At 40.8% G+C, this 17,315-nt stretch overlaps 1 protein-coding gene across 1 annotated transcript in view; it reads left to right on the top strand.

The window, feature by feature from the left end:
* TRPM6 (transient receptor potential cation channel subfamily M member 6) overlaps positions 1-17,315 on the top strand; it is a 201,257-nt gene that overhangs the window by 19,061 nt on the left and 164,881 nt on the right. Inside the window, exon 3 of the mRNA XM_042912014.1 lies at positions 12,569-12,734. The gene's annotated coding sequence lies outside the window, so the exon portion shown is untranslated. The remainder of the gene's footprint in view (positions 1-12,568; positions 12,735-17,315) is intronic.

The raw sequence follows: 17,315 nt of genomic DNA, 5'->3' as shown, positions 1-17,315 counted from the left end.
ATCTACAGGTGTCTTCAGATCTAAAATGAGTCTCTTGTAGGCAGCATATAGATGGATCTTATTTTTTTTATCCATTCTGATAACCTGTGTCTTTTGATTGGGGCATTTAGTCCATTTACATTCAGAGTGATTATTGAAAGATATGAATTTAGTACCATTGTGTTATCTGTAGATTTCATGTTTGTGATAATGTCCTCTGGTCCTTTGTAGTCTTTGCTGCTTTGTATTCAGAGTCCCCTTAGGATTTCTTGCAGGGTTGGTTTAATGGTCACAAACTCTTTTAGTTTTAATATGTCTGGGAAAGTCTTTCTCCTGTTCTGAATGACAACCTCACTTGCTTCCTATTGAGCACATTGAATATTTCCTGCCACCCCCTTATGGCCTGCCACGTTACAGTGGACAGGTGTGCCACTAAACTTATGTATCTATGTGTGTAGGTTAAGGACCATTTGTCCCTAGCTGCTTTCAGAATTCTCTCTTTATCTTTGTATTTTACAAGTTTCACTATGATATATCATGGTGTTAACCTTGTTTTTTAATTTTTAAAGTTTATTTATTTTGAGAGAGAGCACAGGTGGGGTAGGGGCAGAGAGACAGGGAAGAGAGAAAATCCTAAGCACGCTCCTTGCTGTCAGCACAGAGCCTGATGCAAGGCTCAAACTCATGAACCATGAGATCATGACCTGAACCAAGATCAAGAGTCAGACACTCAACTGACTGAGCCACCAAGGTGCCACAGTGTTGACCTATTATTGTTGATGTTGAAGGCAGTTCTCTGTATCTCTTGGACTTAGATGCCTATTTCCCTCCCCAGATTAGGGAAGGTCTCAGCTATAATTTGTCCAAGAAACCTTCTGCCCCTTTTTCTCACTCTTTTCTTCTGGGACTACTATGATATGGATATTGTTTTGTTTCATGGAATCACTTAATTCTCTAATTCTCCCCTCATGATCTAGTACTATCCTTTCCCTCTTTTTCAGCTTCCTTATTCCCATAATTTTATCTTCTATTTGACCTACCCTCTCCTCTGGTTATTTAATCCTCACTGTCACTGTATCTAGTTTATTTTGCATCTCAGATACAGCATTTTTAAATTCATCCCGACTAGTCCTTAGGTCTTTGATCTCTGCAACAAGGGTTTCTCTGGTGTCTTATACGCTTTTTTCAAGCCGAGCTATTAGTCTTATGAATGTTGTTCTAAATTCTTGTTCAAATATATTATTTATATCTCTTGTTCTTTTGAGCAAGTCTCTGGCTGTGATTTCGTCTTTGCCTTTCTCTTGGGGAGAATTCCTCCATCTTGTCATTTCGGCTAAGTTTCTATCTTTTGAGTGTTTTAAAAGCTTGTTATGTGACCTGCACTCTCAAGTACTACTATATTAAAAAGGGGTCATATGCTGTCCAGGGCCCGGCACTCCAGGAAGTGTTTTTGGTGTATGTTTGGTGTTTGGTCTGTTGTTGTGTTTTGGCTGCTCTGTCCCACTGGTGAGTCCTCTGCAGAGCTCCTCTTAGCTTGCAGTGGGCAGTGTTTGGACCTTGAACTAGGTGTGCTTTGACTTGTTTGTCGGAGTAACCCTGGAAAAAAAAAGAGGGTGGGGGAAGCCTGATCCCGTAAAAAGAGAAAAAGGATAGGTGAGAAAGGAAAACCAAACAGAGGATCAAAAAACTATAAGGCTCATTACAACGAAAGAGAGAGGAAAAGAAAGAAGAAAAAAGCAGAAGAAAAGAGAAAAGATGGAAAAAGAATAGAATAAAAAAGCCTGACCAAAAAATACATATATGTATATATAAGAAAAAATGGCAAAAAACAAGTCAGACACAATGAGCCCGATTCCAAAAGAAAAAAATAAAAAGAGGGAGGAAAGAAAGAGAAAAGAAAAAAAAAAATGTCTGTTGGTGCCTGGAGGCGGTGGCTGTGCTGGTCTGGAGGAGAGGCCGGCTGCCTTGGGTCAGACTCAGTCTTGCTCCGTTAGATTAGCAGTTGCCAGGCACCGAGGGGCGGGGTAGGTGTAAGTGGTCCCACCTTCACTGGGGACCACTGTGCTGCTCTCGGAAGTTCCACCCTGTTGGTGTGTGTGTGGGGAAAAGGCATCACCCCAATTTCTCCTCCCCAGTCGGGGTTCTCAACCCATGCTGTTCAGGCAGCCCTCAGAACAGTGAGGGTGGTCAGCTTGCCCTGCACCACAGGTCTCCTGAGCCTTCCCCTTGGCGCTCAGCTGGGATTCAAAACCCTATGTCTTTAAGCACCCAGCCCTTTGTGGATCTATTCCCCTCCTCCAGACTGGAGCCTCTCCCCTTTGCTGATGAAAGGCCTTTGGCTAGCACCTGGAGGCTCTTCTTCCCAGAGTACTCTGGGAAGGGGACTGTTCTTTCCCAGTGCACCCCAGAGACCACGACACCACACCATGCTCTCGGGGGCTGGCTCCCTCCTGCCCAGGAATATGCACCAACGCTCCGCTCTGGAGAAAGTCACGCACTTCCAAAACCTCTGAGTTTCGGCTCCAAAGGCTGTTTGCAAAAACGCACTGGGATGCTCAGTACTTCAGCTTCCCCAGTCCATGGTCCTGAGCGGTTTTCCTCTTGTGCTAACCCTATGCCACACTTTCACAACCCCTCTGTCTTTCTCTGCCTTTTGTCTCTCCACACAAAGGGTTCCCTCGTCTCCAGAGCTCTGCTCTTTTATTTCCCCCAGTTCACGTGCATGCACCTAAATCCCTCCAAGCTGTCTCCTTCCAGCCTGTGGACATCCTTCTACCTCCCTGCAGATTGATCCCTTGGGTTTTCTAAGTGTTCTGACCCCAATACAGCTGTGTTTGAGGGACCAGGAAAATCAGGTCCCCCTACTTCTCTGCCATCTTAACTCCTCCAAGCTCTTGAGTGTCTACTCTCGAATCATTTTAACATGCTCTTTTGTGACCTTTCTGTGAGCTTAAAATTCCCCAATATTTAAAAATATAATTGCTGTGACTTTAATAAAAAGAAGCATAGTCATAAATATTTAAGCAATACAAATAAATGCCAAGTAGAATGTGAAAAGTGTCATCACTATCACTCAGAAGTAATGTTTGGTAACACTGAGAATCATATCTAAGCACCTCTTGATGGACAGGGGAACAGATGAATGGAACATAGTGTATAGAAGAAAGATAGAAGTAGTTTTATAAACTTGCATCATGAAAGGCATTACAAGCAGTTTTTCTTGAATTTAATAGAAGAAATTGCAGTAAACTTTTTAAGGAATAATTAACAAGTGTAATTATATGTATTTAAACTACACAACATGATGATTTGGTATATATATGTATAGTAGAATGATTGCAAGATCAAGATAATTAACATATTTATCACCTGACACAGTTAATTCTTTTTTCGCTCTACCCTCCGCCCCTTTCAAGTGTACATTATTGTATTATTAACTATAGTCACCACCATGCTGCAAATCAGATCTTCAGAACTTTTTCTTCTCATAACTGAAAATTTGTGCCCTTTGACTTTCCCTCTCCCTAGTCCCTGGCAACCACCATTCTTTTCTGTTTTTATGAAATCAGTCAAGCACTGTGTTAAATGCGTTATGTGTGTGATCTTATTTATCTTTGTAATAACCCTAGAGTTAGGTCATTCATTCATTCATTCATTCCTCACTCAATTAATAAATATTTATTTACATCTATTATATACCAGGCACTTTTCTAGGTGTTGGGGGATCAGTCAAAAGAAACAGACATGTATCAATGAATGGTTTAATAAAACAGGCAAGAATCTATGCCCTCCTGGAGCTTACGTTTTACAAGCAAAATACGTGGCTTACTAGACAATGGATAAATGTTGCTGAGAAAAATAGAACAAGGAAGGGGATGTAAGGAGCTGGTGATGAAGCAGGGATGTTCACAATTTTAGATAGTGTGCAAAGGAAGATACCGCTGAGAAAATGACCTCTGAGTCCACATTTAAAGGGAGAGCAAGAGGAAGAGTAACCCAGGCAGAAGAAAAGGCAAGAGTAAAAGCCTACAAGAAGAAACTTTTTGGTCTTCTGAAAACAAGGAAGGCAGTCTGGCTAGAGGGAGAGTGCAAGGAGATACAGTCGTGGAGACAAAGGCTGGGTCTGATCTTGCAGGCAACTATAAGGACTTTCTTGTTGCCTCTGAGACAGAAGGCATTGAGGTCTTTGATCAGAGGAGGGACATGATTGGACTTACATATTAACAAAATCATTCTATTTTATTGATTGGAGCAGAAATACGGGCAGGGTGGTCTGTTATTAGCTAATTAGTCTCCCCATTTGGCAGGTGAGGAGAATGAGACTTGAACTTGACCCAAATCATAAACCCTTTTTTTTTATCTTTTAAAAGTTTTTGACTAATGTTTATTATTTATTTTTGAGACAGAGACAGAGCGCCAGTGGGGGAGGGTTAGAGAGAAAAGGAGACACAGAATCTGAAGCAGGCTCCAGGCTCCCAGCTGTCAGCACAGAGCCCCATGCGGGGCCCGAACCAATGAACTGTGAGATCATGACCTGAGCTTAAGTCGGATGCTTAACCGACTGAGCCAACCAGGCGCCCCTGTCTTTTTTTAAAGAGCTTTTTTTTTTTAAAGGTCATTTATTTATTTTAAGACAGACAGAGACAGTGTGAGCAGGGGAGGGGCAGAGAGAGGGAGAAAGAGAATCCCATTCTGTGCTGATAGCACAGAGCCTGACATGGAGCTGGAACTCATGAAACCCTGAGACCATGACTTGAGCTGAAACCAAGAGTCAGACGCTTGACCGTCTGAGCCACCCAGGCGCCCAGGTCCTAAACTCTTAACACAAGCAGACCAGCAGCACCAACATCACCTGGGACCTAGAAATGCAGACTCTCAGGCCCCTCCCCAGACCAGCCGAATCTGTATTTTAGGAGGAGCCTCAAGTGATTCACTTGTACATTAAAGCTTGAAAAGCCTTGGTCTCAAACTCTAAGAGATATTGTTGTTGAAACTCATTGATCAGGAAAGAATATCATTGAAATGGTGTTCTAAGGAATTGTTATTTGGTAGCAAATAAACAGAGAAGAGAGAGGGATACCAAACAGGAGGAAATTACAATAACCCAGAAGTTTAGGGCCGAATGGCTGAAGTAAGACAATAACAGTAGGAAGGAAAACTCATTTTTAAGAAGGAATGAAGGCAAGAGGTTTTTTTTTTTTTTTAATCCTATAATTTTATTTTTTTTATATTTTTATTTTTTTAATTTTTATTTATTTTTTAAATTTACATTCAAGTTAGTTAGAGTATAGTTCAACAATGATTTCGGGAGTAGATTCCTTAATGCCCCTTACCCATTTAGCCTATCCCCCCTCCCAGAACCCCTCCAGTAACCCTCAGTTTGTTCTCCATATTTAAGAGTCTCTTACGTTTTGTCCCCCTCCCTGTTTTTATATTATTTTTGCTTCCCTTCCCTTATGTTCATCTGTTTTGTATCTTAAAGTCCTCATATGAGTGAAGTCATATGATATTTGTCTTTTTCTGACTGATTTCGCTTAGCATAATACCCTCCAGTTCCATCCACGTAGTTGCAAATGGCAAGATTTCATCCTTTTTGTTTGCCAAGTAATACTCCATTGTATGTATGTGTTCTTTATCCATTCATCCATCGATGGACATTTGGGCTCTTTCCATACTTTGGCTATTGTTGATAGTGCTGCTATAAACATGGGGGTGCACGTGCCCCTTCAAAACAGCACACCTGTGTCCCTTGGATAAATACCTAGTAGTGCAATTGCTGGGTCGTAGAGGAGTTCTATTTTTAGTTTTTTGAGGAGCCTCCATACTGTTTTCCAGAGTGGCTGCACCAGTTTGCATTCCCACCAGCAGTGCAATAGAGATCCTCTTTCTCTGCATCCTCGCCAACATCTGTTGTTGCCTGAGTTGTTAATATTAGCCATGCTGACAGGTGTGAGGTGGTATCTCATGGTGGTTTTGATTTGTATTTCCCTGATGATGAGTGACGTTGAGCATTTTTTCATGTGTCGGTTGGCCATTTGGATGTCTCCTTTGCAGAAGTGTCTATTCATGTCTTTTGCCCATTTCTTCACTTGATTATTTGTTTTTTGGGTGTTGAGTTTGTTAAGTTCTTTATAGATTTTGGACACTATTTATACATACCTTTATCTGAGATGTCGTTTGCAAATATCTTCTCCCATTCTGTTGGTTGCCTTTTAGTTTTGTTGATTGTTTCCTTTGCTGTGCAGAAACATTTTATTTTGATGAAGTCCTAATAGTTCAGTTTTGCTTTTGTTTCCTTTGCCTCCAGAGACCTGTTGAGTAAGATGCTGCTGCGGCCAAGGTCCTAGAGTTTTTTGCCTGCTTTTTCCTCGAGGATTTTGATGGCTTCCTGTCTTACGTTTAGGCCTTTCATCCATTTTGAGTTTATTTTTGTGTCTAGTGTAAGAAAGTGGTCCAGGTTCATTTTTCTGCATGTCGCCGTTCAGTTTTCCCAGTACCACTTGCTGAAGAGACTGTCTTTATTCCATTAGATATTCTTTCCTGCTTTGTCAAAGATTAGTTGGCCATACATTTGTGAGTCCATTTCTGGGTTCTCTATTCTGTTCCATTGATCTGAGTGTCTGTTCTTGTGCCAGTACCATACTGTCTTTATGATTACAGCTTTGTAATACAGCTTGAAGTCCGGGATTGTGATGCCTCCTGCTTTGGTGTTCTTTTTCAAGATTGCTTTGACTATTTGGGGTCTTTTCTGGTTCCATACAAATTTTAGGATTGTTTGTTCTAGCTCTGTGAAGAATGCTGGTGTTATTTTGATAGGAATTGCATTGAATATGTAGATTGCTTTGGATAGTATTGGCATTTTAACAATATTTGTTCTTCCTATTCAAGAGCATGGAATATTTTTCCATGTTTTTTTGGTGTCTTCTTCAATTTCTTTCGTAAGCTTTCTATAGTTTTCAGTGTATAGATTTTTCACCTCTTTGGTTAGATTTATTCCTAGGTGTTTTATGGTTTTTGGTGCAACTGTAAATGGGATCGATTCCTTGATTTCTCTTTCTGTCGCTTCATTGTTCCTGTATAGGAATGCAACCGATTTCTGTGCATTGATTGTATATCCTTCCACTTTGCTGAATTCATGGATCATTTCTAGCAGTTTTTTGGTGGACTCTTTTGAGTTTTCCATATAGAGTATCATGTCATCTGTGAAGAGTGAAAGTTTGACCTCCTCCTGGCCAATTTGGATGGGAGACAAGAGTTTTTTAATGAAGGAAAAAGCCTATAAAACTTAGGCAACGATTACATATACTGGTGAGTGGGAAGGGACCATGAGACAGAGAGTTAGGTAAAATGTGACACTGAAGTTTCACACCTTGGTAAGAGAATACTTGGATCATTACCGGAAAAAGAGAGTGAGAACAGGGATTGTGAGGATGAGGTCAAAGCAAGTTTCAACTTAGTGGACAGAACTTGGTGGTGGCTGCAAATGTTCTGTAGGTTGTCCGGAATGTCTGGATGGGGAAAACTTGTAGCTGACATACTAGTTTTGGAGTCATTTGCCTGGAGGTGCCCACTGAAGCAGTGGGAGTGATTGAGATTTGGGGGGAGAAGACAGAAAGAAGACTGTGGCCACATATCTAGAACCAGCACCCCTTTTAGAAAGGGTAGGAAGCAGAAAAAGGGCAGTCTCAGAAGGGTGAAGAGAGTGTAACATCTCTAAAACCAAGGACGGGGAGAGAGTTCCTATTTGGCCACAGGCCCATGGAGGTTAGGAGAAATGAAAGAAGATGGATCTTAGCAAAAGTCAAATTGAACTATTGGTGTATTTCAAAGAATGATTTTACAGGAATGAAAGCCAGAGGCTTAGAGAGAGGGCGGGTGGTCAGGAGACATGATCTTCACCCTTAGAGATGCCCCAACCACCAGAAAGGCAGACAAGATAACCACAACAGGTAATTATCTGACAGCACACCCTTATTGACAACTGCACAGTTAAATATGCATGATTCATACTAGGTTTTTGTTTTTTTTTTTTTTTTTTTTTTGTAACCCATCAACATAATATATAGATATATGCATGGTTCTAGGATTTGCAAAGCTCAAAGTGAAAGTCAAACTTCTGACAAGTTATATTGCTGTATGGTCTTTTTGAAAAACCTGATCAGAATTTTTGGTCACATTTTACTAACTAGCACACACTTTTACTATGGCTCTTATTTTATTGTTTTAATTGCTGGTCATTTAGTGGAAAAGATCTGTTGTTGTTTGTTGTTTGTTTGTTGTTCGTTTTAGCTCATCTTTGCTCCTTTATCAAGAGTGACTCCTTTGTTATGGAGCACTAATGGCTCCAGAAACAATCAGCCCTGTGTAAATGACCATCAGGTGACCAAGAACTTTAGCCTCATCAGCCCAAATGTCACTCAGTGATGCCAAGTCAAAAGAATGCTCCAAGAGCTGCCTTTGCAGTAAAAATTGCTCATGTATCACTCACGTGATGCATTCTATCAGAATCATAGTCATAACAGATTTTATTTACTCGAAGTAAACATTTGACAGTGCTCTATTCACTGGCTTCTCAAAGACTAAATATGCCAAAATATATCTTCCTCTCAAAAAGAACTTCCTTTAAAAAAGAAAATGTGGTTGAAAATATGAAAAAAAAGCATGAATATTAAAGTGTTTACAACTTCCACATTTTTCTAAGAAGCAGAAAACTGTTTATTGTTGTCTATCTAGCTTCTTGCAGTGGTGATGAGTCTAGACTGGCCCACCTTATGCTTACACTTGAGGGAATGTGTGTGTATGCAGTTGAGTCAGGTGTGGACTCTGGAGGATAAGAGACCAGGTGGGCGGCAAGTGTAGTATTTCTTCAGAAATGAAGAAAGAAAGGTTGACACTAAATGAGAATAAACAGAAGTTAAAGATAAAAATATTGTAATGAAAATTAGAGAGCTCCAGTATACTTCTTTCCAAGTTGCACTACTTTGCATTTAAGAAGATTTGGTCTGTTAAATGTGAATAATTATAGTGTCTATCTTATAGTGTTGTTGTGAGAAATAAATAGAGAAAATGAATACAGAGCAAACACATGGTGTTTAATAGGTGCTTGCGAAATGATGGTGGTTAGGCTGCTCACACATGCTCTTTCCTCCAAAGCATTTGTTTGAGAGGGGTTGTATTTGCTTTCTTTCCAGTGGAAGGAATTTGGGGTAGGGTGGAGGTTGGTAAACCTATGGAGTCTTTCTAGAAAGGGAGGGAGGCTGTGGGAGAAGGAATGGTTCCTGCGCTCCAGATGCCCAGTTACCACAGAGATCTGTGGGTTGCCCAGCTGTTGCAGCGGTATATGGGGCCATGTGTGTTCTTCCGGTGTAAGACATTCCCTGCCTGAGTTCAGTTGACAGCCCTGGGCCTTCATTCCCTAACCTGGTATCTTGCCTTCCCTATTTTTCTTTCTTCCTTTCTTTCTTCCTTCCTTCCTTTCTTTCTTTCTTTCTTTCTTTCTTTTCTTTCTTCCTTCCTTTCTTTCTTTCTTTCTTTCTTTCTTTTCTTTCTTCCTTCCTTTCTTTCTTTCTTTCTTCCTTCCTTTCTTTCTGTGTTATTTATTTATTTATATTTTATTTTTTTTTTTTAATTTACATCCAAATTAGTTAGCATGTAGTGCAACGATGATTTCAGGAGTAGATTCCTTAATGCCCCTTACCCATTTAGCCCATCCCCCCCTCCCATATGCCTTCCAGTAGCCCTCTGTTTGTTCTCCATATTTATGAGTCTCTTATGTTTTGTCCCCCTCCCTGTTTTTATATTATTTTTTGTTTCCCTTCCCTCATGTTCATCTCTTTTGTCTCTTAAAGTCCTCATATGAGTGAAGTCATATGATATTTGTCTTTCCCTGACTGACTAATTTCACTGAGCATAATACCCTCCAGTTCCATCCACGTAGTTGCAAATGGCAAGATTTCATTCTTTTTGAATGCCGAGTAATACTCCATTATATATATATATATATATACATATATATATATATATACACCACATCATCTTTATCCATTCATCCATCAATGGACATTTGGGCTCTTTCCATACTTTGGCTATTGTCGATAGTGCTGCTTTAAACGTGGGGGTGCATGTGCCCCTTTGAAACAGCACACCTGTATCCTGTGGATAAATGCCTAGTCGTGCAATTGCTGGGTCATAGGGTAGTTTTATCTTTAGTTTTTTGAGGAACCTCTATACTGATTTTCAGAGTGGCTGAACCAGCTTGCATTCCCATTGCCTTCCCTATTTCTTTGGATCCTAGATGGGATTCCTTCTCTCTGCCCAATGCCAGATATGCAGAGTTCATTTCCTTGGGACTCCTCTGCAACCCAGCACCAACTCCTGGGTCTGGGTAAGGATGAAATCATCTCAGGCCGGACTCAGGTAGCATCCCCTCATAAGCATGCATGATGCTTATGGCTGGTATTAGGGTTATTGCAGCTGTTACAAATTAAAGAATGAAAAGAGAGAAATTTGTTCTGACCACATAAAAGTAACATTGGTTTCAGGCACTTGCGTTTTCTTATCATTTGTGTCTAATTACCTTGCAACACCATGTATATATATGGCTGTCATTAACTGATCTGACTCACTTGAGCCTGCACCATGGTCGTCTGTCCATTTGTGTTTATTACTCTAAAATAATAGTAACCTTGTAATATTTGTAATAAAAAAGAGGTAGTGATATTGTATGTCCCTCAAAACAGTTCATATTGGTTTCTGCCATATTACGGAGATAGTATAATCCTTTCCTGAAAAATCTCACTCCAACTCTATAGAGTGTACTTCACAAGCCCACCCCTGGAGACTACATTTCTTTCCTTTTTTTTTTTTTTTTTTTTGAGACTTTGTATTTTTAATACTTCTCTGGGGTGGTGGTTCTTGCCCTTTTCTGTGTGTGTCATTGACACATTAAGGATCTCATGGACCCTACCAGCCTTTTCCCTAGAAAAATGCACGTAATCATAAATTTCACATACAATTTAGGGTTCAGAGAGCTCTTGATTCCCTTAAAATCTAGGTTAAGAAACTCAGTTCTGGAAGATTTGGATTTTTTTTTTTTTTTTTTTTTTTTTTTGCTTTTTCGGCAAATGAGTATTCAGTGCTTACTATGTGCCAGGCACTGTTAACAATGACAAACAAGGAAGGTGACTTAAAGCTTGTGCCTGTGACTGTGTGTGTGTGTGTGTGTGTGTGTGTGTGTGTGCGCTTGGCATTTTTCTCCAACTTCTCAGCTGTTTGTTGTAGCTCAACAAAAGGAAATGAGGGTGTAATAATAAAGACTTTAAAATGCTCATCATTTTAGGCACGCAAAGAATATGTGAAATTCACTTAGAGCACTTGCTAAATTTCAGAGACAAAGCAATGCATGGATGCAGAGGGAGAAACTCCTTGAATTTATTTGGGATGGTTTTACAGCATCGAAACTGTTCACACTTGCTTTCTTTGGTGGCGGGGGGTGGGATGGGGTGGCGTAGTGATGCAACTGAGTTCCTAAAAAGAGCTTGGCAATTCGTAGAAAATACCTCCGGAAGGGTGATAAGAACTCTGAGTCATCAATCTGCTTCTAGGTCAGCAATCTAAGGGCTATGAGGAAAATGAAGTTTATAGCATAATAAACACAACGAACGGACAGCGAGCTCTCAAGCTCTCTCTTCAGCATTGTATTTAAGACCCAGTTTGGGCTTTCCTCAGCCCCTTGACAGGAAATGCCTCATCTACTTTGCCCGGTTGGTGGAGCGCAATTCCACTAAAAGAAACGTGTTTGCAGATATATCAGGCTCCTGTTCACAAGATAAGGCACAGTTTACCCAAATAAATCTCTGCCATTTCTTTCTCATATCTGGGTGAGATTTTTTCCCCCCTGCTTCTTCTAGAAGCATTTATGAAGGACTGATCACATACTAGTTGGTCTTTATAACAACCATCTAAAAAAGAGTAATCCTTTGATTCCTTTCTAGTGCCTCCAACGTAGGCACACATATTGATTAGTTCTTTCTCATTTTTCCAAGCCCCCGGTTTCCAGAAAAGTGAGAAATGGCAGTTCAAAAGGGGCACTGAAGTTTTTAGACTCAAGCATGGTTGGGGAAGAAAACAAGGCAGAGGGAACCCAGAGACCCTCCTAATGCTTCCTATAAAACTTTGGAATTTTAAGAAAAAGGGTCTAAATAATAATCCATCTTTGGAGGTGGGGCACCAAAATGAAAAATAAAAATCAACCCTTTCTCCACTTCCATGAAAATAACCACTCACAAAGTTGGCAGCGGTTCTAAATGCATTTTCATGTTATATAACTTCACGCTAACGTTGAAGTCAGCGCACGGACTGCCCGCGCAGGAGGACGGTGTATTCAGGCCACAAAAGCCCAGGATTGATAAGGTTGCCTCAGTCGATTTCCTGCAGCTGGGGAGCTGAAGCAGATGACGACAGGAGTGTTAATCATTTCCCGACCGGCAATCTTAGTCACAAGTTCCTGCTAAAAGTGAAATCACCCCCTCTGGTTTAAAAACATCTCAACACTTTTTACTCCATTCACACCGCAATTTCTCCCTTCCAGGTTAAGCACATGGAAATTTGTGCAGCCGTTCCTTTTACGGCACTGTTTCCATTAGTTGCTCCCACGAGCTGGAGTTTATCTGATTGTGCGGTAGATGGAAACTTCAGGGTAAAATTCAATGGCCGAAGGCTGAGTGAAGTTTACCCTGGCTGTGGTTATGAAGAGGGTAAGTGAATGAACCTCTTTGTTGCTCTTGTGTTTATTTTCTTCTTTGCTAGATTTTATACACCATAAAATGCAAAAGGCGTAGTCTTCCAATTACAGTTAACCATTCAGATTTGCTTGATGATTGTTTTTAAGTGATCACGGGCCAAAACCAAGAAATTAAAACACACAATTAAGCATGCATGCCAAACAAAATTGCTTCAGTTGCTTCTTGAAAAAAATATTTTTATTAATTAAACAGCTTGTTTGGTTAATTGAACTGTTACTGAAATGTCTTTCTACGTTGATGGAATGTTCGTGGGACTGTTCAGTAAAAATAGATTTCTTCAAGGCCCAGAACAGTCCTGGGCACATAGAAGATTTTGTGGAAAGAGCTAATGATGATTTCTCCCCACCCGCTTTTTTTTATTCTGTCTGCACTTACGTTAATGGGTTTTAGAAGGTATTTTCCAATCACTTGTATAAAATCTTATGTACACGATACATCAGTGATGAATTAAAAAGGAAGTAGAAGATAGGGTTAGTACTTGAAAAATAATTTAATTCACATCTTTGCCTCTATGATTCAAGCTGTTCCGTTTCTGAGAACATTAATGAACATTCTTCTGAGTGTTCCAAAAATTATTGGGATAACACACATGTTTATAGCATTGCTTATCATTGTGAAAACCTGAGAGCAGCCAAATGTTCATGAATAGGATAGTGGTGAAATCACTGGAATAGGACATAACCCATGAAAAAGAATGAAAAAATCCGTATTTATTAACATGAAACCAGTCCAATTCATATTGCTAAGTTAATACCAAAAAAAAGCAAGTTTCTAAAAAATAGTAAGTAAGTACAGGATATTTTCATTTTTTGTGTGTGCAAATAAATGCCAGTATCTACATTTACAAATCTGTAGTGATATTCACCAAACTGTTTACACTGGCTACTTTTGGGGAGCTGATTGCGAAAGTTTTCTTTCTACTCTGTAGTCATTAGAAGGTAAGTGGTGGGGATATTGTTTTATTTACTCCTAAAACCTTAGTGTATATAATTGTTTCTGGTACATAATAGGCATGCGGTAAATAGTGTTGAATGAATGAATGAATGAATGAAGAGATTTCTATAATATTTAAATTATTTAATGTTTATTTTTGAGAGAGAGAGAGAGACAGAGCATGAGCAGGGGAGGGGCAGAGAGAGAGGGAGACACAGAATCGGAAGCAGGCTCCAGGCTCTGAGCTGTCAGCACAGAGCCCAACGCGGGGCTCAAACTCCCAAACTGCGACATCGTGACCTGAGCCAAAGTCGGCCACTTAGCCGACTGAGCCACCCAGGTGCCCGTAAATCATCTAAAACTGGCATGGTTAATTTACAAGCAGGTAAGATTCACAAAATACCTTAATTTTTAAGTATAAAAAGTGATTTAGAACAACATTCAAAACCTCTGATACTCTTCTTTCCTACTTTTTGCAATACTTTCCTTCCTTTTCCTAGCTAATTTTGGTTCAAAGGAAAATGAAAATGTTGTGGTCCCTGTGCTCACTTAAGATTTTCTGCCTACATTTCTTACTTTGGGTTTGATGTCTGCGCTCAGGAGTCTGTGCACCTCACATCCCAGAGTGCTGCTTATCTTCTTATGCACGTGCCATCTTTCCAATTTGATTATAAACCCTGGAGATACGGACTCTGTCTTATGATCTTTTCTGTCCTCAATACTTAGCACAGGGCCTCACTGATAGTAGGGGGATAGTTTTGTTGCTGGATATTCTTTCCAGAAACGTGTGCAGTTCTTAATGATGGAGGGCTACTGTAACCCTTCCTTGTAAGCCAAGCATTGTATACAATAGGCACCCAGTGCATGTTTGTTGAATGAATGACCAGGCTTGATCCTGGCACATAATCTCTGCAGATAAACAGATGATTAGATCTTGTTCTGAGGGAGATGGGAGGAGACAATCTGTTCGGGATTCTTTTGGTTGCCGATAATACACCACCTGACTAAACTGGCAGGAGTGGAAGAGAAAGGGAATTTATTGGCTTCCCATGGCAGTTTAATAGTGCACCTGGCTTAGACTTAGCTAGACACTTAGAAATAGTTAGACACTCTTGCTCAAAATGACATCTCTGTCTCTGTCTTGTTCTGTTCTCAGACTTTATCTTTGAGATTGTAAAATAGCCACCCAAATCTATACGAACACATTCTTTCAGATCCAGTCCAGCAGAAAAGATGTCTTCGCTTCAGCAGTCCTACCTAGAAAACTAAGTCATGACAGTCAGAGTCAACCAACACTAACCGTAGCCAGGAGAGTTCATGTCCCGCTTTCATGAGCTTCAGGAGTTTCCAGGGCTAAGGGTAAAGCCTCAAGCAGACCAGGTGGACTGAGGGTGGGGGAGAAGTGGAGCCCCAAGTAAAAATCAAGGCTGTTGCCATAGGAAAGGGGATTGGATGTCTGGTAGTTGAATAGCAAAGGTCAAAGACAAAGGAAGATGATTATATATCATTCTTTTCTTTTCTGCTCTTCCTAAATGAATATATACAAATACGAGTAAGTAACAGATGCAAGAACCAGTCAACTCTAGCTCTGCAAAAATGTGCAGTTATTAACCGTTTAAGGGAGGCAGATGGAAAGATAGAGGGAGGAGCTCTCTGAATTGATTAAAGCCAGAATCTGCGTGCAGAGCAATGACTCTCAGATTGGTTCCATACTGAAATTATCCAGGGATGATTCTGATGCCCATGCCACTCTTTATAACAGTTATGTCTACAGTCAGGGCCCAGGCATCAGTACTTTTAGGCTCCCAAGTAAACTGTGTTATAGCCAAGTTTGAGAAACAGTGATCAAGAGAGATATCAGGGAGGATTTAGAGGAGTTTTAGAAGTACCTGAAAGTGTGCCTTGAATGTAGTAGATCCTCAATAGCTAATCTGATTATGGGATTTACAGGAGGAAAAAAGAACTTGACCAAGCACAGAGGGTGGGGTGGGGGGGGCGGATTTGTGAACTGGCTACCGTGTGTTAGGCATCACAATCAGTTCTCAATCTACATTTCTCACTTGATCTTCATAGTCAGGATTAAAAGAGTATATTTATAGTGAGGAAACAGAGGTTCAAAAAGATAAAAATTACCAGAAGGCCAACCATAGAGTAAAATAGGTCTGTTTGGCTCCAAATTGCACATTCTTTCATAACACTACAATTGCAAATGTCTGCTGTGTGTTTAAAGGTAAACTCAGGGGGCACCTGGATGGCTCAGTTGGTTAAGCATCCGACTCTTGGTTTTGGCTCAGGTCGTGATCTCATGGTTTGTGAGTTTGAGCCCCACATCAGGCTTTGTGCTGACAGTGCAGAGCCTGCTTGGGATTCTCTCTCCCCCCTCTCTCTGTCCATACCCCACTTGTGCACTCTCTTTTTCTCTCTCAAAAATAAGTAAACTGTGGGGCGCCTGGGTGGCTCAGTCGGTTAAGCGGCCGACTTCGGCTCAGGTCATGATCTCGTGGTCTGTGAGTTCGAGCCCCGCGTCGGTCTCTGTGCTGACAGCTCAGAGCCTGGAGCCTGTTTCGGATTCTGTGTCTCCCTCTCTCTGACCCTCCCCTGTTCATGCTCTGTCTCTCCCTGTCTCAAAAATAAATAAAATGTTAAAAAAAAAAATAAGTAAACTGTAAAAAAAAAAAGTAAGCTGAGATGTTGGATGTAACAACTAAATTAATATATGGAACAGGCATGAAGGCAGTTTTGAAAAATCAACAGAGGTGACATTTCTGTATCATGGTTTGGCAGACTAGGGCCCATGGGCCAAATCCAGCCTACAGCTGCCTTTATAAACATCTTATTGGGACACAGCCACACTCACTGTTTACATAGAGTCTACATCTGCTTTTGTGCTCCGATAGCAGAGCTGAGCAGTTGTGACAGATACCATATGGCTTATAGAACCTAATGTATTTACTACCTAGCACTTGACAGGAGAAGTCCGCTGACCTGTGATCTAGAGTTTACATTTGTATGTGATCAGCAGTTCTGAGGAGGGGTGAGATTGCCATTATCGATTCAGAACTGATAATTCTTATTGCCGTATGAGCAGGGTTCTCCAAGCATCTACCCATTCATTCAATCGGTTAGCGTTTATTGAGCATTTACAAAGTGCCAGATACCATGAACTCGTAGTCTAAGAGGCAGTTGGCATACAGGGTAATAAATTCTACAGTGAAAAATAGGATACTGAGATATGATAACTTTTCTCTCTGCCTCTAGGCCACATGAGAGCAGGTTTTAGTTCTGTTTTAGCTTATCACTCAGCTTCTAGCAGAGTGCCCGGCAGGCAGGATGGGATCGGTAAGCATCTGTTGAATGAACTAAGGAATCAGTTAATATGGTAGAAGCAACCATGGGATGCCAGGAGAACACACATAACCCAATATCTGATAGGATGAGGTCAGGTTACGAAGCTGAAGAAGTGGGAGAAGTGAAAGGGGGGTGGGGGCGGCAAAGAAAGCACGTTTGTAGGAGTTCAGTGGACCTGCCGTGGAGACCTACCACAAGGTCTGCCTCCCCGGGACTGGACAGAAATAGCACTGTGAGCCTCAGCAGGATTTG

This window comes from Panthera leo, chromosome D4, assembly GCF_018350215.1.
Source record: "Panthera leo isolate Ple1 chromosome D4, P.leo_Ple1_pat1.1, whole genome shotgun sequence".
NCBI lineage: Eukaryota > Metazoa > Chordata > Mammalia > Carnivora > Felidae > Panthera > Panthera leo.
Note: the sequence above shows the minus strand (reverse complement) of the source record. Positions and strands in the feature narration are given on the sequence as shown.